Genomic DNA, 24845 nt, shown 5'->3' with positions numbered 1-24845 from the left:
AATGGCGTACCTATACCTAACGTTGGGGTCCCAAAGTGCTGGAATGGCGACCCCGCACTCGAAAGCGCAGTGATGATCAACCCCCCACCAGGTGGACTGACGACATCAAGCGAGTCGCAGGGATTCGCTGGATGCAGGTGGCTCAGTATCGTGATGTTTGGAAGTCGCTACAAAGGGCCTATGTCCTGCAGTGGACGCCCATCGGCTGATATGACGACGATGATGATGATACCTACAGTAACCCCACCAACCCACATTGGATCGGTATGGTGAGTCTTAGCTCTAAATCTGTCTTCAGGAATAATTCACCGACATCTTAGACGTGCTATAAAAATACCATTAAACTTTATCGTCATTAACCTTTGTGTAATATATTAGGTACAATAAAACTAATACATACTCAAAATAGGAGGTTATTATTTAAAAACAAAACATATAGACACAATTGAATATGCAATTTCGAAAAGGGCACAAATGTCGGATATTCTGTGCATTATCAACCCATATTCGGCTCACTGCTGAGCTCGAGTCTCCTCTCAGAATGAAAAGGGTTGGGCCAATAGTCCACCACGCTGGCCCAATGCAGATTGGCAGACTTCACACACGCAGAGAATTAAGAATATTCTCAGGTATGCAGGTTTCCTCACGATGATTTTCCTCGACCGTTTGAGACACGTGATATTTAATTTCTTAAAATGCACAAACTGAAAAGTTGGAGGTGCATGCCCCGGACCGGATTTGAACCCACACCCTCCGGAATCGGAGGCAGAGGTCATATCCACTGGGCTATCACGGCTTTATTAAAATGCACACATCTGAAAAGTTGAAAGTGCATGCCCCGGACCGGATTTGGACCCACACCCTCCGGAATCGGAGGCAGAGGTCATATCCACTGGGCTATCACGGCTTATCTGTACATACTTACATCTGACAAATATAACGTATCTAATAAAATGTTTACATTAATTTTAAAAAGAATAATTTTAGTAATTTTCAAAGGCTAATTAACACCAAAATATAACACAATAGTTACTTTTACAAATTATACATTACAAAAGTAATAATTAGTGAAAGACTAAGATTAAGTTATAGGACATTATCTTAGTATAATAAAAATATATTATAAGTATATAGTAAAGTCAAATCACTAATTAGATACATAAGTAGGCTAAATCGTTTTTTTTATTCCTGGACATTTGAAATTTTCAGACTTGTGCCCTTTTCGAAATTGCATAGTCAATTATTTTTTTTAGTTTGATAGAAGATTGAGTAATTAAGCATACGTATAGGATAATTATTTAGGACGACTTAGTGATTGCAGAAGTGACATTGTTGACAAACACGATGGCACTCTCCTGAAACAGAATAAAAAATCATTAATAAAACATAGACTTGAATTGAGAACCTTCGGTTAAAAATGTACCTCTTCTAACGACCTCTCTGCCACAGTAGTGTTTATCATTGGGCATGTGGACTTTAGATCCATGATAGCCCAGTGGATATGACCTCTGCCTCCGGAGGGTGTGGGTTCGAATTTTCGTTTTTTTTGTTGTGTGTATTTTAAGAAATGAAATATCACGTGTCTCAAACGGTGAAGGAAAACATCGTGAGGAAACCTGCATACCAGAGAATTTTCTTAATTCTCTGCGTGAGTAAAGTCTGCCAATCCGCATTGGGCCAGCGTGGTGGACTATTGGCCTCACCTCTCTTATTCTGAGAGGAGACTCGAGCTCAGCAGTGAGCCACCATTTATTATACTTATATTATATACTTTATTTGCACACCACAATGACAACACGAGAAATAGAAACATATTATGAAGAGATCAGCATATAAAAGGCGACCTAATCGCTAAGTAGCGATTTCTTCCAGACAGTGTTCTGGGTTGATGGGCTTCGGGTGTAATTGACTTTTTTAACTCCTACTTAGGTCTTATAAGGCAAATCCGCCTCTGTTTACGTGGCGAGCCTTGCTTTTTCGCAATTGTCCGATATCTGTAAATTCTCTATCCTATAGTTGTAGTGTTTTATAAGCAAGCATCGATATAGATATGAAACTGGACCCGAATTTTGTTTTCCGAATCCGCCTGACAGCTTGCGCGCGCAGCACTATAAAATGGCTCAATAACATTTCGTCTATTTACAGATGTTCTTTGTTTCTCAATTATTACAATAATAACACTAGTAATAAAAAAAATATGAATTCACTTTCACATTACATTAAAAAGGATATAATATTCTTGCCTGAATTATTTCCGTTGCCTTATCAATGTCATCCATACTCAACGAAGACAGTATGAAATACTTCGCCAAAGACTTGGATACTTGTAATAAATAAAACATTGTATCACTTGTCAATCACTGAGTGGTTTTTTTAAGTAATTAATTCACGAAGTACTGTGCACTAATTTTTTAAAATTCCGTCAGAGAAAATGAAGCTACGCATCCGCCATTTTGGAAAATGCGCGGCAGAGATGCGCAGAGTTGGGAAAAACCCAGCATCCCTTCAGATTCAATTGAAATAGTTCATGCCATGTAAAATGAGCAATGATAACCTATCTGAGATTTAAACAACACATTAAGATTTATAAAAAATATTGGTATGGTAGTTAGTGGTTACCGGTTACCGACTATGAATCATGAAGTCTTGCGGTATGAAATATTGGATTTTTCTTTCTTTTAAAAAATCATTAACGGCTCAAACTGGGGACTATTCGTCCCTAAGCCCCAAAGATGACGTTAATTCGTCGGTACCAGCCATTGTCGTTAACAATTCATAGGTTTTGTGCCAGACTCAAATAATATCGACTCACAAACTCGCATTATAACAGCTTAGTAAGTTTGAAGCTTAATTGATCCCCGGCTGAGCCGATTGAGGTTTTCTTAATTGGTCCAGGTCTGGCTGGTGGGAGGCTTCGGCCGTGGCTAGTTACCACCCTACCAACAAAGACGTACCGCCAAGCGATTTAGCGTTCCGGTACGATGTAGTGTAGAAACGGAAATAAGTGTGGATTTTCATCCTCCGCCTAACATGTTAGGCCGCTTCCATCTTAGACTGCATCATCACTTACTATCAGGTGAGATTGTAGTGAAGGGCTTACTTGTAAAGAATTAAAAAAAAACATCCTTTTTCCAGGATGAGCCATTCAAAACATTATTACAAATATTAGGTAAAAATAAAATTGTGTTTAAAATATTAACTTAAGATGTTATATACCTACATAAACTACTGTTTATCATTGTATTCAAGACCTCTTGGATACTAGCCATGCGTCACGTCGATTCTCTTTCTACAATGCAAGCGCTTCGAAAATTAAAAATGTGTGGAAATAACATTTGCTATCACGTCACGTTATGAAGTTCGATCGGATCTGTCATTCCCTTACATTTTTTTTCGTTTCCGAAGCGTTAGCGTTTGTAGAAAGAGAATCGAAGTAGCAGAGTTAAAGTCACTACATGTTCCAGCTTTTATTTATTTATTGCTTATGTCGGCTGTCAGCGTGCTTTTTACGTGATACACTCACCACGTACGCTGTTCTAAACCTATACAAGTTCATGTTAATCTCAACCTTCAGTCTTGAGTATTAGAGTTGAGTTTTATAAATTGCACATCGATGCCAATTTGTATAGAATAGACATGGGAATACTTAAAACTTTGTACTGAACAATCGAAATTGTGTTCTGTTACCATCGCTATAGAATTTATAATTTAATGTAATGATTAATTTCGATATTGATTATACGTTAGACAAACATGAACCATATATAACTAAAAATAAAGTTGATTTTTGTTTGCGAATATACTTGCTGTATGTGTGCGTATAGTGTGCGTACAAAAGGAAACCTTATTATGGACGAGTGTGTTTGTATTTGATAAAGAAAGGGTAACGTCATATCACGATGTTGAATTTTCACCTATGGATGTGACATTCGGCCAAATAAGCGTACATTTCCATCGTGTCAACGTGTGTGTTACACGTTTTAAGAATATTTTCCACGACCACGATAAATAATCGTGTCGTATACAAGTCGCGTTGCTTAAAAAAAAATTGCAGATAAAAAATTAAAACTGAAATACTGAAAAAAATCTGATTATTTTTGTCTTAAATTGGTCGCTACCAATGAGCCACATATAAAGGCTCTAATTCACTCAGCAAAGGCAGTAGTTCAAAGAGTCGCAATATCTAGCACTGGGCGGGGGTTTATTTCGATGAGCCAATAGACGTTGGGGTCCCAAGGTGGTGGAATGGCGACCCTATACTGGAAAGTACAATGTTGGTCCACTAGGCGGACCTAGGATATCACGCAGGTTGCTGGGAACCTCTAGATGCAAGTGACACAAAACAGTGTTGTTTCCAAGTCAATCGGCGTCATCAACCCATATTCGGCTCACTGCTGAGCTCGAGTCTCCTCTCAGAATGAGAGGGGTTAGGCCAATAGTCCAACACGCTGGCCCAATGCGGATTGGCAGACTTCACACACGCAGAGAATTAAGATAATTCTCTGGTATGCAGGTTTTCTCACGATGTTTTACTTCACCGATTGAGACACGTGATATTTAATTTCTTAAAATGCACACAACTGAAAAGTTGGAGGTGCATGCCCCGGACCGGATTCGAACCCACACCCTCCGGAATCGGAGGCAGAGGTCATATCCACTGGGCTATCACGGCGATCCAAGTCAATAAGAGAGGCTTATGTTCAGATGATGATGATAAGACTCTTTGTTTATTGTCGTAGTCAGAGGATGTCGTAAATCGTAATTGATGGTTTTTGTCGTGTCGTGTCGTAGTAGTGTCGTATTTGGTAGAAGAAGGCTCTAACATGAAATAGGCTAAAGTGTGCGTCTCCTGTAATATTATTCATTTTTCCATGTCACTGGTTGTTGGAATTCGTGGAAATTCCCCGTTCCGTATGTTTGTTCTGTTAATAAATAATGAGACATCATTTGTTCTATTGTTATTTTGTCTGTCTGTACACAATAAAATGTATCGATATTGTGTAGGTTTTCATATATTTGTTTTGACAATGTGTCGATTTATGGAATATTTTCTGTATATCCCGCCTACAACGGTTTATTGATATATCTACTAGCTTTTGCCTGCGGTTTGGTATGTTTTGAATCTGCACAAAATACTTCAAAATCACGAAAAGAAACTAAAAAGCAAAAATAACATCGCATGTGCTGCCTTCTGATCACTTTGAACTCGGTGCCAAGCCAGTGGCGTATTAATTAAAGCATGAAAATTAAATGGGACCAATCTGAAAGTAGCTATACTCTTTCAAATAAAAAAAAAATATTTATATTGGTTATGAAACTACGAAATGACCGTCCTTTTTTAACTCGGTTAAAAATGATATATTTACTTCCTTGAGACATTTTCTTTCGTTGAAAGATGAATGTTTGCCTATCAAGTTGATAAGGCTACCTAGCAGAGTAGAGACTAATCCTCCGATACGATTTAAGCCGATAGTTTTACTAAAATCAGATGGCTGCTAGATTTAACATTTTGATTTTTATTAAACAAGCAGTTATGTAAATAAGTACTTAATTTAAATGATAATTTTAATACAGCAATAAAGCATTTGGATCATTAAAATATAGACATTCAAGGAGCATGATGCATTCCAATATAGGCCTTAAAATGAGTACGCTTAAGAGTTATATTATACAATATGATGGTATAGTAACTGCGATGAAATTTAGCAGTTATAAAGTACAGATTATATGATATGATCGACCTTAATGCTAGTTCACAGCACGCAATGTAAAGCAAAGTTTTAGGCGATGGACACATTAAGTTATACCAAATAACTACCAATGATAAAAACGGTCATTGGATAATGATAATGACGGCCTCCGTGGCGCAGTGGTATGCGCGGTGGATTTGCAAGACGGAGGTTCTGGGTTCGATCCCCGGCTGGGCAGATTGAGATTTTCTTAATTTGTCCAGGTCTGGCTGGTGGGAGGCTTCGGCTGTGGCTAGTTACCACCCTACCGGCAAAGACGTACCGCCCAGCGATTTAGCGTTCCGGTACAATGCCGTGTAGAAACCGAAAGGGGTGTGGATTTTCATCCTTCTCCTAACAAGTTAGCCCGCTTCCATCTAAGACTGCATCATCACTTACCATCAGGTGAGATTGTGGTCAAGGGCTAACTTGTAAAGAATAAAAAAAAACGGTGCTGTTTACAAACAACCTCGGCAAGTAGTTCTATTAATACTAAATAAATAAATAGCTATGGTAAAAACCTTAAAAAGCAATTTGATTTACCTAAATATCATGAACTTGCAATGCAAACGGGCGCGATTTCGTCTGCTCTTAGACCTCTTAAATCCGGCCCTTTTGGAAAATCCGGTAATAACTACCACCCTGCCAAATTTTATCTCAGTAGGCAGATAGATACGTCAAGCGATTTAAGATAAGTCGTGATTGTGACCTGACCTTTCGCTTTTATATAGAAAGATATCGAATAATCAACATCATCGCATCATATTCTATAGCCTCACCCTATAGTGTAACCCTTACTTAAGTCGGGCTATAAATAAAAACAAATGGTCTCCCTACTAAAGTGTTGTTACTTTACGAAAACGTAATTGATGGTGAGACGTCACAAGCAAAACTGTACGCATTTATACTAGAACAGAAATTCCTCGCTTCAACGCGATACACTTCGTTTGGAATAGTGATGTACGGAATGGTTATTATCGATACTGTGAATATTTATCTATACTATGAAAACATCATGAAATTAGAGCGCATATTATAATGAAATAGCTTGTACACATGTACCTACTTATAGCCACTGTCTGGCTATAATACCAAACTCAAGTAAATCAAAATGTACCACTAACTATATGCTATTCTGTAGGTCATGACGCCTTTATGTACCTACCAATGTAGAAACCGATAATTATTTGATTATAAACGGGTATGTGGGTGTACTACTTAAAAACATATTAAACACACAAAAACATTGGCCTGTCAAGACAAAAGAAAAGCTATTGGCAAGTTAAAAAAAATTCACCCAAAATCAGATCACATACTTAGATAAGAGCACTCCCATATGTTGCACCTTTCAAATAACAAAAAAATATAATCAAAATCTTGTAAGTGCTTACAAGATTTTGATTTTATTTTTTTATTATTTACATGAACAATGTACAATTAAGTATTTAACACTAACCATTTTTGGTTTCTCGGTAAAAATCGTTTTATCATAAAAGAGTATCGATAAAAAAATTGTTGTATATTTTCAAAATAAATACTCAAATAATACAGATCTTAATAGATTTTGACCAAGACTGTGTTCACATCACTAAATCTTTATCTGTACAGGTAAAAAATAATTGAATCAACAGCAAAGCCTTAATTAGAAAACTATTATCAAGTCATTTGATGCGTAAGCTGCCGTTTCACACCGCACTTATATTTTTTTTCAATTCTAATTAACATATAAAAGAATGCGATAGCCACTGACATACATAATGCTACTCTTCTATAATACATAATACTTTTTTGTTAATTTATGATCCGTTGCAATTTAATACCGACTTGTTCAACTTATTTATTTATTTTTTAATGTTCTTTGACTAGATAATGTTTTATATGCCTATTAAAATAATATATAATTATATACTTAAACCGTCTTGTAGTAGGTATATATATTTAGAAGTGTGAAGGTTGGTATGGTCAGATCCTTCTTTCTTTTTTTATAAATAAAAACTTTAATTTTTAAATGAAAGTACACACGAGTATATTCAAGTATTTCTTGTATTTTTATTATTCCAAAAAAAATTTCTCCATATTACGTAGATGTAGATAATAATATAATGCCTAGCGTTTGCTCGAATTTAGCGATACGATTCGGTATCGAATATTTTCCCTTGGAAATCATTTTACTAATTTTATTGTCCTCGCAATAGGGCATTGAAAATATAGTAAAGTATCTACTTTACTATATTTTCACTTTCACTTTCACTTTACTATATTACACAAAGTGACATTTAAAATAGTTAGTTATAGACTAAGATTAAGTTATTGTGCGTATTGTACCTATATCAAAGTAAGATTACTTATTAGTCACATAATTAGTTAAGTAAGCTTGATTTGGTAATTTATAAGAGAAGAAATAAATAGTCGTTAAAATTATTAATGTAAAAAAAAAAGTACAATGAAGTTTCTACAAATAACATTTTCGACGCAGTCCCATCACTACGCGCGTATGAATGCAGCACATTTGTTTCAGTCGGTACTCGATTCCACTGGTCCTATCCGAAAATAAGCGGCGCTAAATCGACTCGCAAATTATTCTCCATCACTAGTGGAGCCGCCTTATCGGCCGTGGCGTTTCAATTCTTTGTGGATTTGCTTGTTCTCGTTATGTGTTCTTTTTTAAATAAGTTTTACGTCATAAGACGTTGTTTTAATTGGTCATAATCCAATGGAGGAATTTAGATTCTATGTATGTATTATTAAGGAAATACAAAATGTAAATTTAGTTCAGAATTAAAACATTGATGTTATAACTTTTATTTTATGACGTCCGCCATAATTCGCCGCCCTTAACCGGCCCTTTCGCATAATCTGTAGCGGGCGTCTTTATTTCCTACTCACTTGATTTATTCGCAAAAACTACATGAAAATCGCTCTATATTAATTCTTGATAACGAAAATAATTCAGCAGACTTCCAAATCTCAAAAATGCGTAAAACAATAAAAATAATTGTTGTCTACTGATCAATTTGTCAGCCTGAAAGGTATGTAGGCAGTTTGTGCCTATACATATAAAAGTTAACATGACTTACGTTCTTCGAAGCTTCCGAAGCTTACCTACGTACGAAAGTCTATTTCGATTTAATATTGAGACCTAATCTCAAGAGTTAGTGACTCAAATTGAGTAATCTATTAACTGTTAGATAGCCCATCAATTGAGGAAGGCTATTCAGCAAGAGACTACACATAATAATACTATTCAATGAACATTAATACGAGTCATTTTCAGAAAAGCCACCTACTCGTTATAGATATAACGTAATGTTTTATTCGTCCTTATTTTATTTCCAATTCCTCAGGAGCCAAACTAAATTTCCCGATAGTGAATGGTTTTCAAGATGGCCGCCGACCCCATGTGTGGGTGCTTGTTATCCAGTCACTCTTTCTCGCATATTTCCCATTCGTTTTGACAGGCGACACGGCTTTGGAGGAGAAGGTGGTACGGGAAATGTTACTGAGGCGATTGGGTAAGCTTGATCGTAGAAAGTACGTAAAATTGTTCTATGTCTGTGTATGTTAAAAGCTAATTTGCATGTTGCTTTGTTTGTTTGTAGCCGTTTTACTTTAGTGTAAGTTACGTAACGTAACGTAATATTTTATTGATAATATGCATACATAGATGATTATTTTGTAGTAGTAGATTAGTATTAGTAGGTATTCATTAACAACCCATATTCGGATCTTAATTAAAGGGGTTAGGCTAATTGTTCACCACGCTGACCCATTGCGGATTGGCAGACTTCACACACGTAGATACGAGTACACGGAGATACGTAAAGTACGATACGAGTCACGATATCTTTCCTTCACCGTTTGAGACACATTATATTTAATTTCTTAAAATGCACATAACTGAAAAGTTGGAGTTGCATGTCCAAGATGGAATTCGACCCTATGTTCTCCGAATCGAAGGCATATCCACTGGGCTATCACAATTCGTTTTCTCGCTTACACGCTTCTATATTCTTATCAATAAAGTGGAAGAGTCTGTTTGTTTAGGCTAATAGATCCAGAGACTAGCGATCTCTGGATCTATTATTCGGATTACAAAAATAAAGAGGAAGGGTCATGATGGATACGTTTTGTATGAAAATCTGCTCTTTGAAACTTGAAGGGTAAGCGTTTTCCACACGGACTAACTGGCGGGCGTCTCTAAGCGTAAGTATCATACAATCCTTGAAATTTTCACGATGCACGTTCTCCGCATAGGTCCAGCTGTAGTGCTCCCCCATCGACATCTCAAGGGTTGCTTGTTAGACGACAATATGCATCCACCGATCGCGCGGATGTAGGCAGAATTATTATTTACCGACAAATCTTACTCCGACCGGATTATACCGGCCTCTTGTTAGAATTTTAACGAATTCCACCGCTCCGCTAACTCTATTGGCTCTGCGGTTAACTACTCGTACGTAGTTCAAGTTGTTGGTTATTTTTTTTTTTTTTCGTTTTAATTTGCCTTCTTGCTGCTGCATTTCTCAAGTGGCACTATTAAAGGACAGATGGTTAATTTCTAAATAATATCTTACCTATAGTTAGCGATCAAGTCGCTAACTATGGGCCTTATAAGAAGGCTCAGAGTCACACAGCGGGCGATGGAGCGAGTTATGTTAGGAGTATCTCTGCGTGATCGAATCAGAAATGAGGAGATCCGCAGAAAAACCAAAGTCACCGACATAGCTCAGCGAGTTGCGAAGCTGAAGTGGCAATGGGCGGGGCACATAGTAAGAGCCGATGGACGTTGGGGTCCCATAGTGCTGGAATGGCGACCCCGCACTAGTAAGCGCAGTGTTGGCCGACCCCCCACCAGGTGGACTGACGATATCAAGCGAGTCGCAGGGATTCGCTGGATGCAGGTGCCTCAGTATCGTGATGTTTGGAAGTCCCTACAAAACGCTTATATCCTGCAGTGGACGTCCATCGTCTGATATGATGATGATGATGATCTTACCTATAAAACCAGGGTAATACCGTAAAAGGATCAGACTCAAGACCATCAAGGGTTCGATCTCCACCTATTGGACTATGTCGTACCTAACTCACCGAGTAATTGAAGAGGAAAGGTCGTGATAGTCACACTCACACACACACTAATTAATATATAAATGCGAAAGTTTGTGTGAAAGTGTTTGTTCCTCCTTTGTGCAGCAGCTAGTGAAGCGAAATGGCTGAAATTTTGAATAGAAATGTATTTTACTCTGGATTAACACATAGGCGTTTCATCCCGTAAAATTAATTGGTTCCCGCGGGATTTGTGAAAAACTGAATTCCACGCAGACGAAGTTGCAAGCGTCCGCTAGATCTTTATAAAAAGATGGGAAAGTTCGTATGGATAAATGTAATGTAATGTATAGATGTTTATTAATCTTTATGCAAAGACTACTAAAGCCGTGATAGCTCAGTGGATATGACCTCTACCTCCGATTCCGGCGGGTGTGGGTTCGAATCCGGTCCGGGGCATGCACCTCCAACTTTTCAGTTGTGTGCATTTTAAGAAATTAAATATAAATTAAATATCACGTGTCTCAATCTGTGAAGGAAAACATCGTGAGCAAACCTGCATACCAGAGAATTTTCTTGATTCTCTGCGTGTGTGATGTCTGCCATTGCATTGCAGAGTGCACTATTATTATATACGCAAGCGTGGTGGACTATTGGCTCGTTTTGATAGATTATATTTTTGAAATAGAAAATGAAAATTCTTAGTCAGATTATACCGGCCTGTTGTTATTTTTAACGAATTCCATCGTTCCGCTAACTCTATTGGCTCTGCGGTTAATTATTCGTACGTAGTTCAAGTTGTTGGTTTTTATTTTTTCGTCTTAATTTGCCTTCTTTAGATGGTTCATTCCTTACTATTATCTAGCTTGTAAAATTCTAAAGTACGGTTTATAGGTCTGATTCAAAACCGAGAGATCAGGAAATCACTGCAATTCAATCCGGGGATTTAATTTAGTGGGTAAGGATGGATGATATTGAATATCCATAATTCGCACGAGAGTTTTTTTAACGGACGTTAAAAAAGCGTTCAAATATAATATGAAATTAAATGAAGGTCTATTTTACAACGCCCAAAATTGAAAATACAACACTGCTCGAACAAGAGCGTTGTGTTTTAAAAATGCTATCGTGTGAACATATACGAGGGAATGTATTTGTTGTATTTGAACTCTTTTTTAACGTCCGTTAAAAAAAACTCTAGTGCGAATGAGGGCTTACTCTTTCGTTCAAAAACTACTCGATGGATTTTGATGAAATTCAGCACAGCGCATCATAATCTTTATAAAAAAAATGGAAAACTTCGTATGGATGGATGTTACTAAGTTATTTTTCAAAAAATATCCCAGAATATGTGTCAAGGTATGTAATCACACACCAAATGAAATCAAGGCGTTAACTATCGCACAATTTAAAAGAAAGTTATTTGATTGATCGATAACTTAAACATACTAAGAGTATAGTGTTAAGGTTTTACATTAATTTAAACATTGAAATTCAATGTTTAAATTAATGTAATACCTTAACCAACCAATAAAATAATGTTTTTGTTTAACTGTACTTTTCGCTGGTTTGGCTGGCTGGGAGGTTTCGGCCGTGGCTAGATACCACCCTACTGACAAAGACCGAAGATACCGCCAAGCAATTTAGCGTTCCGGTATGATGTCGTGCAAAAACCGAAAGGGGTGTGGATTTTCAACCTCCTTCTAACAAGTTAGCCAGCTTCCATCTTAGACTGCATCATCACTTACCATCAGGTGAGATTGTAGTCAAGGGGTAACTTGTAAAGAATAAAAAAAAAAAACTTGATAATTTTTAATCGTCAAGTGATTTTTTATTGTATTGAAATCCTACTAATACTTTTTCCTATCCTATTATTATAAACGAGAATGTTTGTATGGTTGTAATATGTTTGTAATATGTTTGTCTTTAACGCCAATACTACTGAAGCGATTTAGCTGTAATTTGGAATGGAAATAGATTTTACTTTGGATTAACACATAGGCTACTTTTTATCCCGAAATCCATGGATTCTCGAGGATTTGCGAAAGCCTGATGATTTTGATGGTACCTATGAATGAATATATATGATAATATAATGAATATACTCTTTCACCTGAAATTTGAAGTAGAGATAGATTTTGATTAACACATAGGCTACTTTTCTTTTAAACTGGTGTAATTTTAAAGCGATTATTAAGTTTATATACCAATGTATCTTGACAGTATATAAGGCAACACTTAACCCATATAAAAGCCGCTATCATAAACATAATTTTCATGCCAAATACGGTAGACTTTGTAATAAAAATTTTATAAAGACTTTTTAAAATTGTGTATCAGCAAATAAATGATTTGATTTATTGTTGTTTCATGTAGAAACAACGCATTAAAAACCTTTAAATACCAAAGTCAACGAACCTTTACAAATTGCGTAATGAACGTGCAAAATTTACTTAAGGAGTGAAACCCGCCCCCGCACAGAATCAGTTAACCCAGTAACCGACTCACTAATAAAATACCTACGAAGATTTAACCTTGACAGAGCCCTAGTTAGTATGCACGGGCTTTCTTTTAAAATCTGATGTATTAATTTGCAAACTTTCCCATCAAACGATTATAAACCCACCGAAATGGTAATAAAGAACAAAGTTATCAGTAAGCCCTCTCCAGGCGCCGCGTTCGGTTTTTGAAAATGGAAAATTTTTAGACAATATTACTCAACACAATCATAGCGCAATATAACACTTCCCGCTATTAAAATAAAGATCAAAATTGCAATAAAAGAAAGCGACTTATAAGTCCTCTAAATTGTTAAGAGGTTATTTAGCACGTGGTTCTCGTGACGACGTTCGCAATTTGAGTATAAATTAGAACACTTATCTCGTCGCGGTCCGATCTTCCATCCCTTTTTTACAAGTCGACATTCGGGTGTAACTGTTTCTTTCCCACCCTATGTCAAGGAGTAAGTGTAGGGGTGTGTGCGACGTCAGCGTTTTGTTTTATCGATATTCGACGATAACACTCGTGCTCTAGGGTGGTGAAGAAGGCGGCTTATAAATTGTGGAATGATGAATGTGTGCTATTCTGAGGGATAGACTTGTATCGTGCAGATCCAATATCATAAATATGGAAATCAGGTGGATAAAGAGACGATAGTTTAGAGCGCTAAGGTAGATGTACCTACATTTTGGTGTCGCGACTTAACTTAGTGGAATTTAAAATATCGACAAGGGATGCGCCGCGTCCCGCTCTCATATTTAATTTAGCAGCGGAAGCAACAGGTTATTAGCACGGAGCTTTCCCGCCTAACTTTCCGGGCGTTCACTTTTTAAATTCCTCTCTTTCCCTTTCTAATTGGATTGCCTTCTCCCTTGCCCGTGAATGAATGAAACTTGTTGCTTGCGGAATTATTTCGCATTTATTTAAGACACGTTTTTTAAATATGCGTCGGATGCTCTGGAACACTCATTTGTGATTACATCTAAAAATTTTCTTTGACCCAAATTTTTCCATCGTCTCATCGTTTACCCGTGAAACCTATTTCACCGTGATATAACGCATGAGTCGCTTTCTGGGCGCCAAAATTAACGCGTCCGAAATTTATAATTTTCCACTCATTACGTCTATTGAACTCCGTTTGTTACGGTCGCCCCGTATTTCACGGCGCACATAAAAGGTAAATTGAAAAATAGATACCAATAAATTACATAGAGACACAAAGGGAAACCATGTAACGTTGCCCCGATACTGGTTATAATATATCATTTTATGACAAATTGTTTGGCGTATCCAATCTACATATCAAAATTCACATTTTACCACGCAATACCCTTTCCCGTTTTATACGTACACGTAAAAATGTACTACAGTCACGTGAAACGAAGCCCACACCATTCCTTACACTCAAACCTACGCGAATCTACATACAGAAATATATTTCTACTCACCACCCAATACATTTTATCTATGTTACCGTAGCCTTCCTAGAAATGTGTGCTCGATAAAAGGTCGCAACACTACATGGAAGAGTATACGAATTTAAATCTTGTGTAAAAACATTTAGAGTTTGAAATTGTATAGAGACGCGTAAGTCGGTTGTCACGAGTGCCGTGTCATGCCGCGATCAAGTCTCACGACGTATTCTCAAGGGGTGAGCGTAGTTCTTGCGCTTAGATATAAAGAAAGGTAGATACTTATGAAATTCGAAGGAAAAACCACCCTTCCCTATACTTATACAGCGCAGTCGAATCGGTTTTCGTGGAGGAAATTGTAGCGTAGTTTGAGCGGGACATTCGCTCGCCGTACGTCGCCTGGAGACGACGATTTTCTCGAATTTCCTTCGGGACACGTCTCCGGTTTCCAAATTTGAATTTTATTTTCTTTTTTATCTGTGCCTTTGCATGAATATGATTGGGACGTTCCATTTTATTTGTAATAGGATTTCTTTTTTTTTCTGTGTGATAAAAGCCTCTTTTTTTTCCGCGCCGCGTAAACTTACATAAGAAACTTTTCTTCAAGCTGCGCCTAAGGTAAGAACTAGTGATAAGAATTACGTTTGTTGTTCAAAATAATTTAAAATGTTAAATAAATTTTGTTAAATATTATTTTTTTATAACTTTGGTGGATTTAAAGAGATAGATAAATATCTAATAAATATCTATTTTTAGCACCTTTAAAAAATTTTAAACCGTTGAAACTTTTTTAAAAAGAAATAAACCTTACAGTAACACAAAAATAAATTAGTTATACATTATTATGGTTGTAATTTTTTTTTATTATCATAGTTTTATATTTCATTTGAAAGCTTTATTAGGTAACCTATTCGTAGAAAAAATTAATATAATTTGCAACAAATCAAATACATAATGAAATATCCTGCACAACTCTGTTTTCTATACACTGGTATGTCTGGATTTGTGGTGAGAAGATTAAAAATTAAATATCAGGATGGCCTTTTTTTGCCCTAACTTAGTAGGTCATGTTAATATGATAAAACAAAATTGATGTTGGCAATATTCGGGTGCCTGTGCAACTTTCTGATAAGATTTTACGTTCTATCATTTAGTGCGTTTTCCAATTTAATAGGCTATAGATATATACGAGTAGGTGGGTGGGTATAAATTTTCAAGCTTCTTTTACTTTTAATCATTATTTCAAAATCTTTAAACTAACCAAGTTTTAATCACCATTATCAACCCATTTCAACGGCCCAATACATAAGCCTAGGGCTTTATTCCTATAGGAAAGGAATACATATGGAGCTAAAACACACCACGCTATTCCAATGCGGGTCGGCTGGCAAAAAAGTTTGAATTTTATACATCTAGAGTCTACTTTCTAAAATTGCATTATAGGCGAGAGAATTTTCCAAATTTTCTGCGTGTGTGAAGTCTGCCAATCCGCATTGGGCCAGCGTGGTGGACTATTGGCTTAAGCCCTTTCATTCTAAGAGGAGACTCGAGCTTAGCAGTGAGCCGAATATTGGTTGATAATGATGATTATAGGTAGGTACAATTTTAAACTAAATTGGTTTTTCTTGTCTTGCTGTTTTTAGTTTTAGGTACTTAATATAAATTTAATATTCACTTTTATTCTGTTTTAAAATGGTTTCTTATAATATTCGTGGCAAATTAAGTATCTACAGTTTGTCTCAGAATAAACAAATACTCTACTAAGAGCCCATTAATATTAAAAAGAGCATAGATTAATTATTTATTTGCTTGTTTTTTTTATTTTTATTTTTAAATTCTCTAACTAACTGAAGGCTACATTATCAGTGAGTAATATACGTGAACGGGAACTACGCGAGTAAAATAAAATCGAACATCGAACCTGATGACGGAACGACAGATATTGTATAGGGACACGCATAGCTATATCTGCTAATAGTTTGCCCACCCCTCTTACATGCACGGTATATACGTACGTGTCGTGTAGGGTTGAGGGTGAATGGATAGGGAAACTCTGTTATACCAAACGAGTGCGTTTTTATTTAAAAAAAATGTAACGACACAAAATTAGAAAAAACGATGAATGCAAGGAAATAGTTCCTAGATAAATTTTACTTTATATTCAAAAATCTATATATTCTTTAGTAAGGAAATTTTTAAAATAGAAAAAAAAAACAGCGTATAACTACGATACATATATACAAATAATTTGAGGCGTTTTTATTTTCTTATAAGAAAAAAAAACAATAAAACAGCTTTTTTGTTTTGAAATGAAAACTAGGACATATCGCAAAAATTATAGACACTTTTTCGTAATCCGAGAAAACCTTACCGCGGGTTTGCTTGCCCAATATATTCCTTACATGTAGATCTGAAAAATATATCTATACCAATATTATAAAGCTGAAGGGTTTGTTTGTTTGTTGGTTTGCTTGATCGCGCTAATCAGGAGCTACTGGAAAATTCTTTCAGTGTTAGATAGCCCACTTATCGAGAATATAGGATGTAAGGCTCCGTATTACTAAGGGAACGGGAAACACGCGAGTGAAACCGCGCGGCGTCAGTAGTGTTATATTATTAAAGTTACGACCTACCCATATTACCTTAACGACATGATTGATCCCTTATCTAAATAGTTCCTACATAATGATAGGTAATACTCATCACATTGATACTATCGTAATGATAAATCATATTGGAGGCGCATTTAACGAAATTGAGGTTATCATTATGAGTTTTTTTACAGTCGGTTAGTTATAGTAGATAGAGAACTGAGAGCTAAGCGAGATTCTTTATTTGTCTCTCTAACCCCTAGTTTATATATATATAAATGTAATATTCTGTTTTCCATACAAGCTACTAAAAATTTTGAAAAATAAAATGGTTAAGTATTATTATTATTATTAACACGGCAGGCTAATTCACTATCTTTGACGTATGCTAGTTGATATTATATACGAAATTAATATTCTATGTCATCCGATGCATATTATGTCATCCGATGTTCATACAATAGATGGGTTTCATATCTCAATTGATTTGACGTTATAAATAAAGACCAAAATAGTGCATAGGTCAGCAGGATAAATTAATTTAATCATTAATTATTTTACAATTTGATCGTACACGGTTTCGTCGTTTCTAATAACTGTTCTTAATTGTAGATAACAATATTTTTTTAATTTATTTTTGAAATATTCTTAGAAATAAAATTAAATATAATTTATGCATTTATATTTCACAGCACAAATATACTGACAAATCTAAAAGCTTCCCGTATCCGGTAATTAAGAAAAGCTTTAAGCACTTAAAATCCACAGGTCAATGAACACAAATAATACTTATTTTAATGTCTGTAGTCTTTGATTTTTTGGAAAGAATGTTCTTATCTCAACTCTTTAAACTGGATAGGAAGAGCCGCGCATATCTCGAGCAGTTTACAATAATCACGGGCACTGATCATCGGCGATTAACTCCACTCTTTATTAGGCATCACTTAATACAAAGTTACAAACAACAAAATAAAATTTTACGACTCTCGCTCAGATAAATAGCAGCGGGTTCGGTTCCCGGTTTGGTCATGCTATAAATTTGTTGGCGATCACAAAAAAAAAGTTAAATGAGGCTTTATGATGTAGCTTCTGCATGCCTAGACATGTGTTTAGGTGGAACACGACTATTACTTACTCACATGTTGTTTTTTATATGTTAACATCTTCACTGCGTCAACGAGTACGAGATACGAGATACTGTTTTGCGTTACGACCTTAATTTTCCCGTATCAGGTCCTGACTGAAAACGTTTTTGGAGACACGGAAACACACCATACAAAATTTTTGTACGAATTGATAGGTTACGTCCTTGTATCTACACTGCTGGCATCGCCCGGGACTCTGTGCGATATTTTAAAAGTTATAGGCATTTTTTTAAATCGGTGAATTTACGGGAAACCACATCCCGTGCTGCATAGAATAGTTAGAACTGTACCTCACCACTATTGAGGTAGGTACAGACAATTAGCTGCTGCACATCCTGAAACTCAAATACGACAAAATAATTCTCGTAACACGGTGAACGTGTTATCTAACTGTACAATAAATTATTATCACATGTCTTTACCTATTGAAAGTGTGTTTTATATTTTTTATATAAACATAAACAAGTACTTGATGTCAATAAATAACACAACCACCATTTTAGTTACTTAGTTAACCACTTTTGAATAGCTACGAAAGCTAATGACTCTGTTTTAGGCTTAATTGACAAGGCTAGATGATCTTATCTTAATTACCTACTAGTCACTAGGTAATAGCGAAGAATTGTAATAAAGAATTGTAATAAAGAAGCCTTTTTAGAAAAAGTAAACTAAAGTGAAGGTAGATAAAATAAAGAATACCTAAGTTGAAATTATTATTATTTATTATACTCCTATTACATATTTTTGAAACAAAACAGTGTATTCTTTCACAATTTCTCAAAACTCTCAGATTATTGTTATTTTGTTATGATATCACGCAAAAGCCTCGTAAAGCCTAAAATACGTTTGATCGAATTCTGTGACTATTTCACGGAATATCGGAGAAAATGAGGCAGAGGGTTCGGGCGAGCGCAGAAGCTTTGCCAAAGTCGAGCCTGAGGGCGGTAGGACGAAGGGGATGAAACGACATTCGACTCGCAGGCGTCACTGGTGAGATTTGGATTTTTATTATCAATGATAGGTTAGGCCTTATGACTGCGATCTCACCTGATTCTAAGTGACGATACAGTCAAAGATGGGAGCAGGGTTACTCTGAAGAGGTACCTTTCTACCTACCTACCTATTCTACCCACCTATTCTACCTGTCAATACAAAGTTTTGCCCAGTACTGACCACGCTAGACATGCGGGTAGATCTGAGGCGTTTCATAATCTATCCTGTGAGAATGGATATACCGCCATTCCTCAGTCGACAGAGCCTTGTCGGTCCATCTGCAGGGTTCACCACGAGCAGGTGAGGTTGGCAGTTGGGGAGACTGACTGGTACTAGCCTCCCCCTTACACCTTGTGATGTTTGGAAGTCCCTACAACAGGCAATGTCCTGCAGTGGACGAACGTCGGCTGATATGATGATGATGATGATTCTACCCATACCTCTAACCTATTCTACCCATACCTCTAACGGTCTCTATGCGACATCGTCGACGCTAAATCGCTTGGTGGTACGTCTGCATATAGATCATGGGTTAGAGGGACATTTGGAGCGATATGGTTTGAGATACTAAGAGAGATCAGTCCATATATCATTATCTGTATGCGTAACAGCTGTGATAGCGCGGTGGATATGACCTCTGCCTTCGATTCGGTAGGCGTAGATTCGAATCTGTTTTGAGACATGCACCTTCAACTTTTCAGTTATGTGCATTTTAAGAAATGTCACGTGTCACGAAAGAAAATCATGAGGAAACCTGCATATCTGCGAATTTTCCTTCTAATTCTAAAAGGAGAGTAGTGCTCAACAGTGAGCCGAGCCGAAATCGGAGTAATACAAACTAGACAAACTATTCTTATTCTACGTATTAGATTGGCTCAGCTTAAAAATCGGAGTCATATAAACTAGACAAACTATTCTTATTTAAGTACGTATTAGATTTGCGCGAGTTCTCGTATAAAGTCATTAGCAAGTTGTATAGATTAATTAAACTTGACTTGTTTTAATTAATGTTTTGGACATGTTGTAACCGCATTCGTGCGAAGCCTTCGCGATATTTTTTTTCTAATTAGAACCGATTTAAAAGGGATAATGTTGCAACTATAAACGGTCAACTAGAGACAATTTCTTTAAACTATGCTTGTTATGTTAATGAAACATTACAAAGTAAAGCTACTTTGTAAGGAAACCTTTAACTGAAAAAATAATTTGAATATGGTTAAGTTATGCCTTCATTCGCACGAGAGATTTTTTAACGGACGTTAAAGAAGCGATTGAATACAACAAATGCATTCCCAAGTAGATATGTCACATGATAGCGTTTTTAAAACACGACGCTTTTTTATCGAGCAGTGTCGCATTTTCAATTTTGGGCGTTGAAAATAGACCATTCAATTTCATACTATACGCTACGCTCGCCAACGCTGGGTTTTAACGCATCGCTTTTTTAACTCTCGTGCGAATGAGGCCTAATGCAACTTTATTTGAATTAAGCATTCTTTTTAATGATTTAGTATTTTTTGATGAGGTTTTTTTTACGTACATATCGTTACAGCCATTCGTTGGTACATGCTTCCTGGTTGTAGTTTGACTTTTAGTATCTACCTAAATACCTATTTAGGTAGATATTATAAACTATATTCATCAACCCACAGTCGGCTCACTGCTGAGCACAACTCTCCTCTCTGAAAGAGAGGGGTTACGCCTTAGTTTACCAGTCCCGGCTGACCAAATGCGGATTGACAGACTTCAAACACGTAGAGAATTAATAAAATTCTCAGGTATGCAGGTTTCCTCAAGGTGTTTTTCCTACACCGTTTGCGACACATGATATTTAATTTCTTAAAATGTACACAACTGAAAAGTTGGAGTGCATGACCAGATTCGAACCTACGCCATTTGGAATCGGAGCCAGAGGTCCGATGGATAGAGTGGTGATAGCGACTCAATCCATCGGGCTATCACAGCTAACTCAACTTAATGATCCTAAAAATTTGGAAAATCAGATTTAAAATATTTATTTTAATAATTTTATATTATTAATTTTGTATAAAAACGTATTAATAGATAACAAATTACGCGGGTCAGCTAAAAAGCTATTAGTTAAATAGATGTCCAAACTAAATACACGGACACTGTTCAAATAACTATTCACGAACCCAAAATTTGGGAAAGCCAATACATAGAATACATCCCTCTATACATTTTGGGGTAATAACTATACAGACCCCACCCACAAGTTGTCAATCGATCAAACATGTGCAAACACTAAAGGGACAGCGGATTTCTTTTAAAACCGTATATCCAAAGGAAAACGCGAGCGAAAATACACTCTATTATTTACATAACAAGTCTTATTTTACGATAAATGATCGTCAAACATATTTAGGTTGTTTGCAAAAGGAATATATTTTGTACATAGGAGTCATAGCTGGATGGAAAATGTATTGACAAATATATCGAGTTACAGTTTCCATTAGGTTATTGTTTATTCTTATTCATAAAGTGGCTGTTTGTCTTAGGAACGCCAATAGAACGAATCTTCCAAATTGAAGGAAGAGTTACAGAGTTAATAATTGATATTCAATATTATGCAGTCTATATCAATATCTATCACTATGCCATGTGGTTTTATTTGCGTTAAATTATCGCTCAATAGCCTAATGACAGTTGCGTTACTTTAACCCGTTCACGCAACACGCAACGGAAGCTCTCAAAAGAAATGAATTTTCCGTTTTTGACCCCAATGCAACAACATTTTTTAATGCTCCGCTCCTAGTCGTAACTGGAAATACGTGATACGTCAAGGGCTCTACAATAATTTTATATAATAATCTTCTAGTATTTGATGTTGAGACCTAACACTGAAATACCTATAATTTTTTTTGTACTTTAGATGCGTAACTATATTGAGAATTATAAACTTATTACAGTTAGTTTGATACGATAAATTCAAAACCACCATTAAGTAGACATTTTCTATTTTAAATTTACAGTAGGTATAATATTTCACAAGATTGTGAGATTTTGAATTTGATGGTTCTATAATTTTATTCAATTAAAATTATCGGTAAACAAGAGCAGGTCTAGTGACTACTTTCAAACAATATTTAAATTAGCTAGTTCCTAATTTTAAAAATATTATATTATCAAAAATTTTCTAATAAGTCTAAAACAATTCAATATGAATTCAAAAATCAAGCAAGGTTTATATTAAACAGGCATTCCTTTCATACATACTGAATCAACGAAACTAACACTTATGTCTACGCAACAACACATACTGTACCTTTTGACTAGATATTTTAACACTACACTTGACCGATAAAAACTAATTTAATCTCGTATTAAGCACTAAAACACGTCTGAGCACCGTTGTCGAACATATTTGAATGGCACTAAAAATGTCCCGTGAATCTATCTCACAATGTGAATAAATTATGACCATTTTTTACCCCTTGCCCGATAAAGGGTTAACAATTTCTATAGGAACTTATGGGTCGTGAATTTGCATATAATTTCTAGTTTATTATTTATTTTCGAAGGGGGCCTTTTGTGCCCCGTAACGTTTTTCAGGGTTGATGTATTGGCCGCATTAATAAGGATTACGGAGGTTCGTCGTGTTGGCGATTGTTATCAGTTGTCTGTCTGTCGCGTTGACAGTATGCGTTTGTCTTTTGTCGTACTTTAGTACCGGATGCGGAGTTAACTGCTATACGAGCTGGTAAGGTGATTTATGTTATCTTTTTCATAGGCAAAGTTTATTAGGCAGCCGGTTGGTGCAGTGGATGACCCTACTGCATCCAAGGCCGTGAGTTCGATTCCCACCACTGGAAAATCATTTGGACATGAACTATTTCCAATGTTTAGTATTATCATCATCATCATGCTCAACCCATATTCGGCTCACTGCTGAGCTCAAGTCTCTCGGAATAAAAGAAGTTAGGCCAATAGTCCACCACGCTGGCCCAATGCGGATTGGCAGAGCTCACACACGCAGATAATTTAATTCGCTGGTATGCAGATTTCCTCGCGATGTTTTTCCTTCATTGTTTGAGACACGTAATAGATTTCTTATAATGCACACAACTGAAAAGTTGGAGGTGCACGCTCGGACAGGATTCGTACCCACATCCTCTGGAATCGGAGGTATAAGTCATATTCCACTGGGCTATCATGGCTCTAAATGTAATATATCTACATACAAATGTATAAGCCACCCAGTCATTGGATAGTATCTTAATACGAGTAGGTAATTGTGAGAATGAAACATGCCCTTTGATATAGGCACATAATTAAAAGTCACTTACAGCAGATAAAGTAACTACCCACTGCATCAAACGACCATTTTATTTACTTCAAAACTGAATCAAACCTGGCACCTCAATCTCCGTTGCCACTAACCAATCCACCAGAGGTAAGTTTAATATGAAACCGATATAATCAGTTGTCAGATACGTTATTATCTCTGCTTATTGATATTCCATACCACAATACGTCCGATGGACCGGAAGTCTCATCTTTTGTAATAAACTCAAACCCTTCCGGTTGGATTTCTTGAATGGGGGCCATTTCGTTGGCCCCATTCATTTTGACCCCCTATCTCACGGCGCATCTTTCGGTTTGATGCAATAACTCATAGACAAGTTATAGAAGCGTCTAATTTAGGGGTATTCATAAGATTATACTATTGAGTTACTTATGAATTATTAAAGTTTTCGAGCTTCTATTTTACTAGTCTGTTAAACTGTCAGTAATATACTTAGGCATTTATTATTTTGCAAGTAGTCGTATAGTTAAATCACACTACATGGGCCATTATGACGTTTTTGACGTTCTTAATAAACTAAAAATTATAATTTTTAAGAATTTATTTATTGTGGATCGATATAGATAAAAAGTATAGAGAAAAGTATGTTTTACATTCAAACAGGTTAGCAGTAAACTACATGAATATTTTAAACAAGATAATAAATGTAAGATGCCTCGAGTTGCATCTTTATTTATGGCATTTATAATGAAACCACGAGTAAAAGAAATGTGTTTTGTTGTATTTAACAAAACATATGAACTTAGATTACTCTTCTACTAATAATAAAAAAACATAACGAATTAACAATAGTCAAATCAAGGTACCAACAAAATGATTGCCAAAGACAACACTTCAAACTTTGCACGTACACAAAAAAATATTTACACATCCTAGTATCGACCAAATATTGGCACAGACAAAAAATCCCCAAGAGCACACCACTAGACAACAAAACAAACATTTCACGGGTTATGGTAACAAAAAAACTATGCACAAAAGACCGTCCCATTGTCGAATTTGACTAACCTTTGTTTAAAATGCTGATTTATAGGCTATTAAACCCTTTCTATTAATGTATGGATATTATGCGTATTATTCCGTTGTAAAAAATGTTGGTAATA

At 36.0% G+C, this 24845-nt stretch overlaps 1 long non-coding RNA gene across 1 annotated transcript; it reads right to left on the bottom strand.

Moving 5' to 3' along the window:
* Window positions 1-397: 397 nt before the first annotated feature.
* LOC128198796 (uncharacterized) lies at window positions 398-23017 on the bottom strand. The gene is made up of 2 exons (XR_008251498.1): window positions 22702-23017; window positions 398-1355 (listed from the first exon to the last, which is right to left on the bottom strand). It is a non-coding gene; the product is annotated as an uncharacterized LOC128198796 (long non-coding RNA).
* Between the last annotated feature and the right edge of the window lie 1828 nt (window positions 23018-24845).

Source organism: Bicyclus anynana, chromosome 15, assembly GCF_947172395.1.
Source record: "Bicyclus anynana chromosome 15, ilBicAnyn1.1, whole genome shotgun sequence".
Lineage (NCBI taxonomy): Eukaryota > Metazoa > Arthropoda > Insecta > Lepidoptera > Nymphalidae > Bicyclus > Bicyclus anynana.
This window is presented reverse-complemented; position numbering and strand designations above follow the sequence as displayed.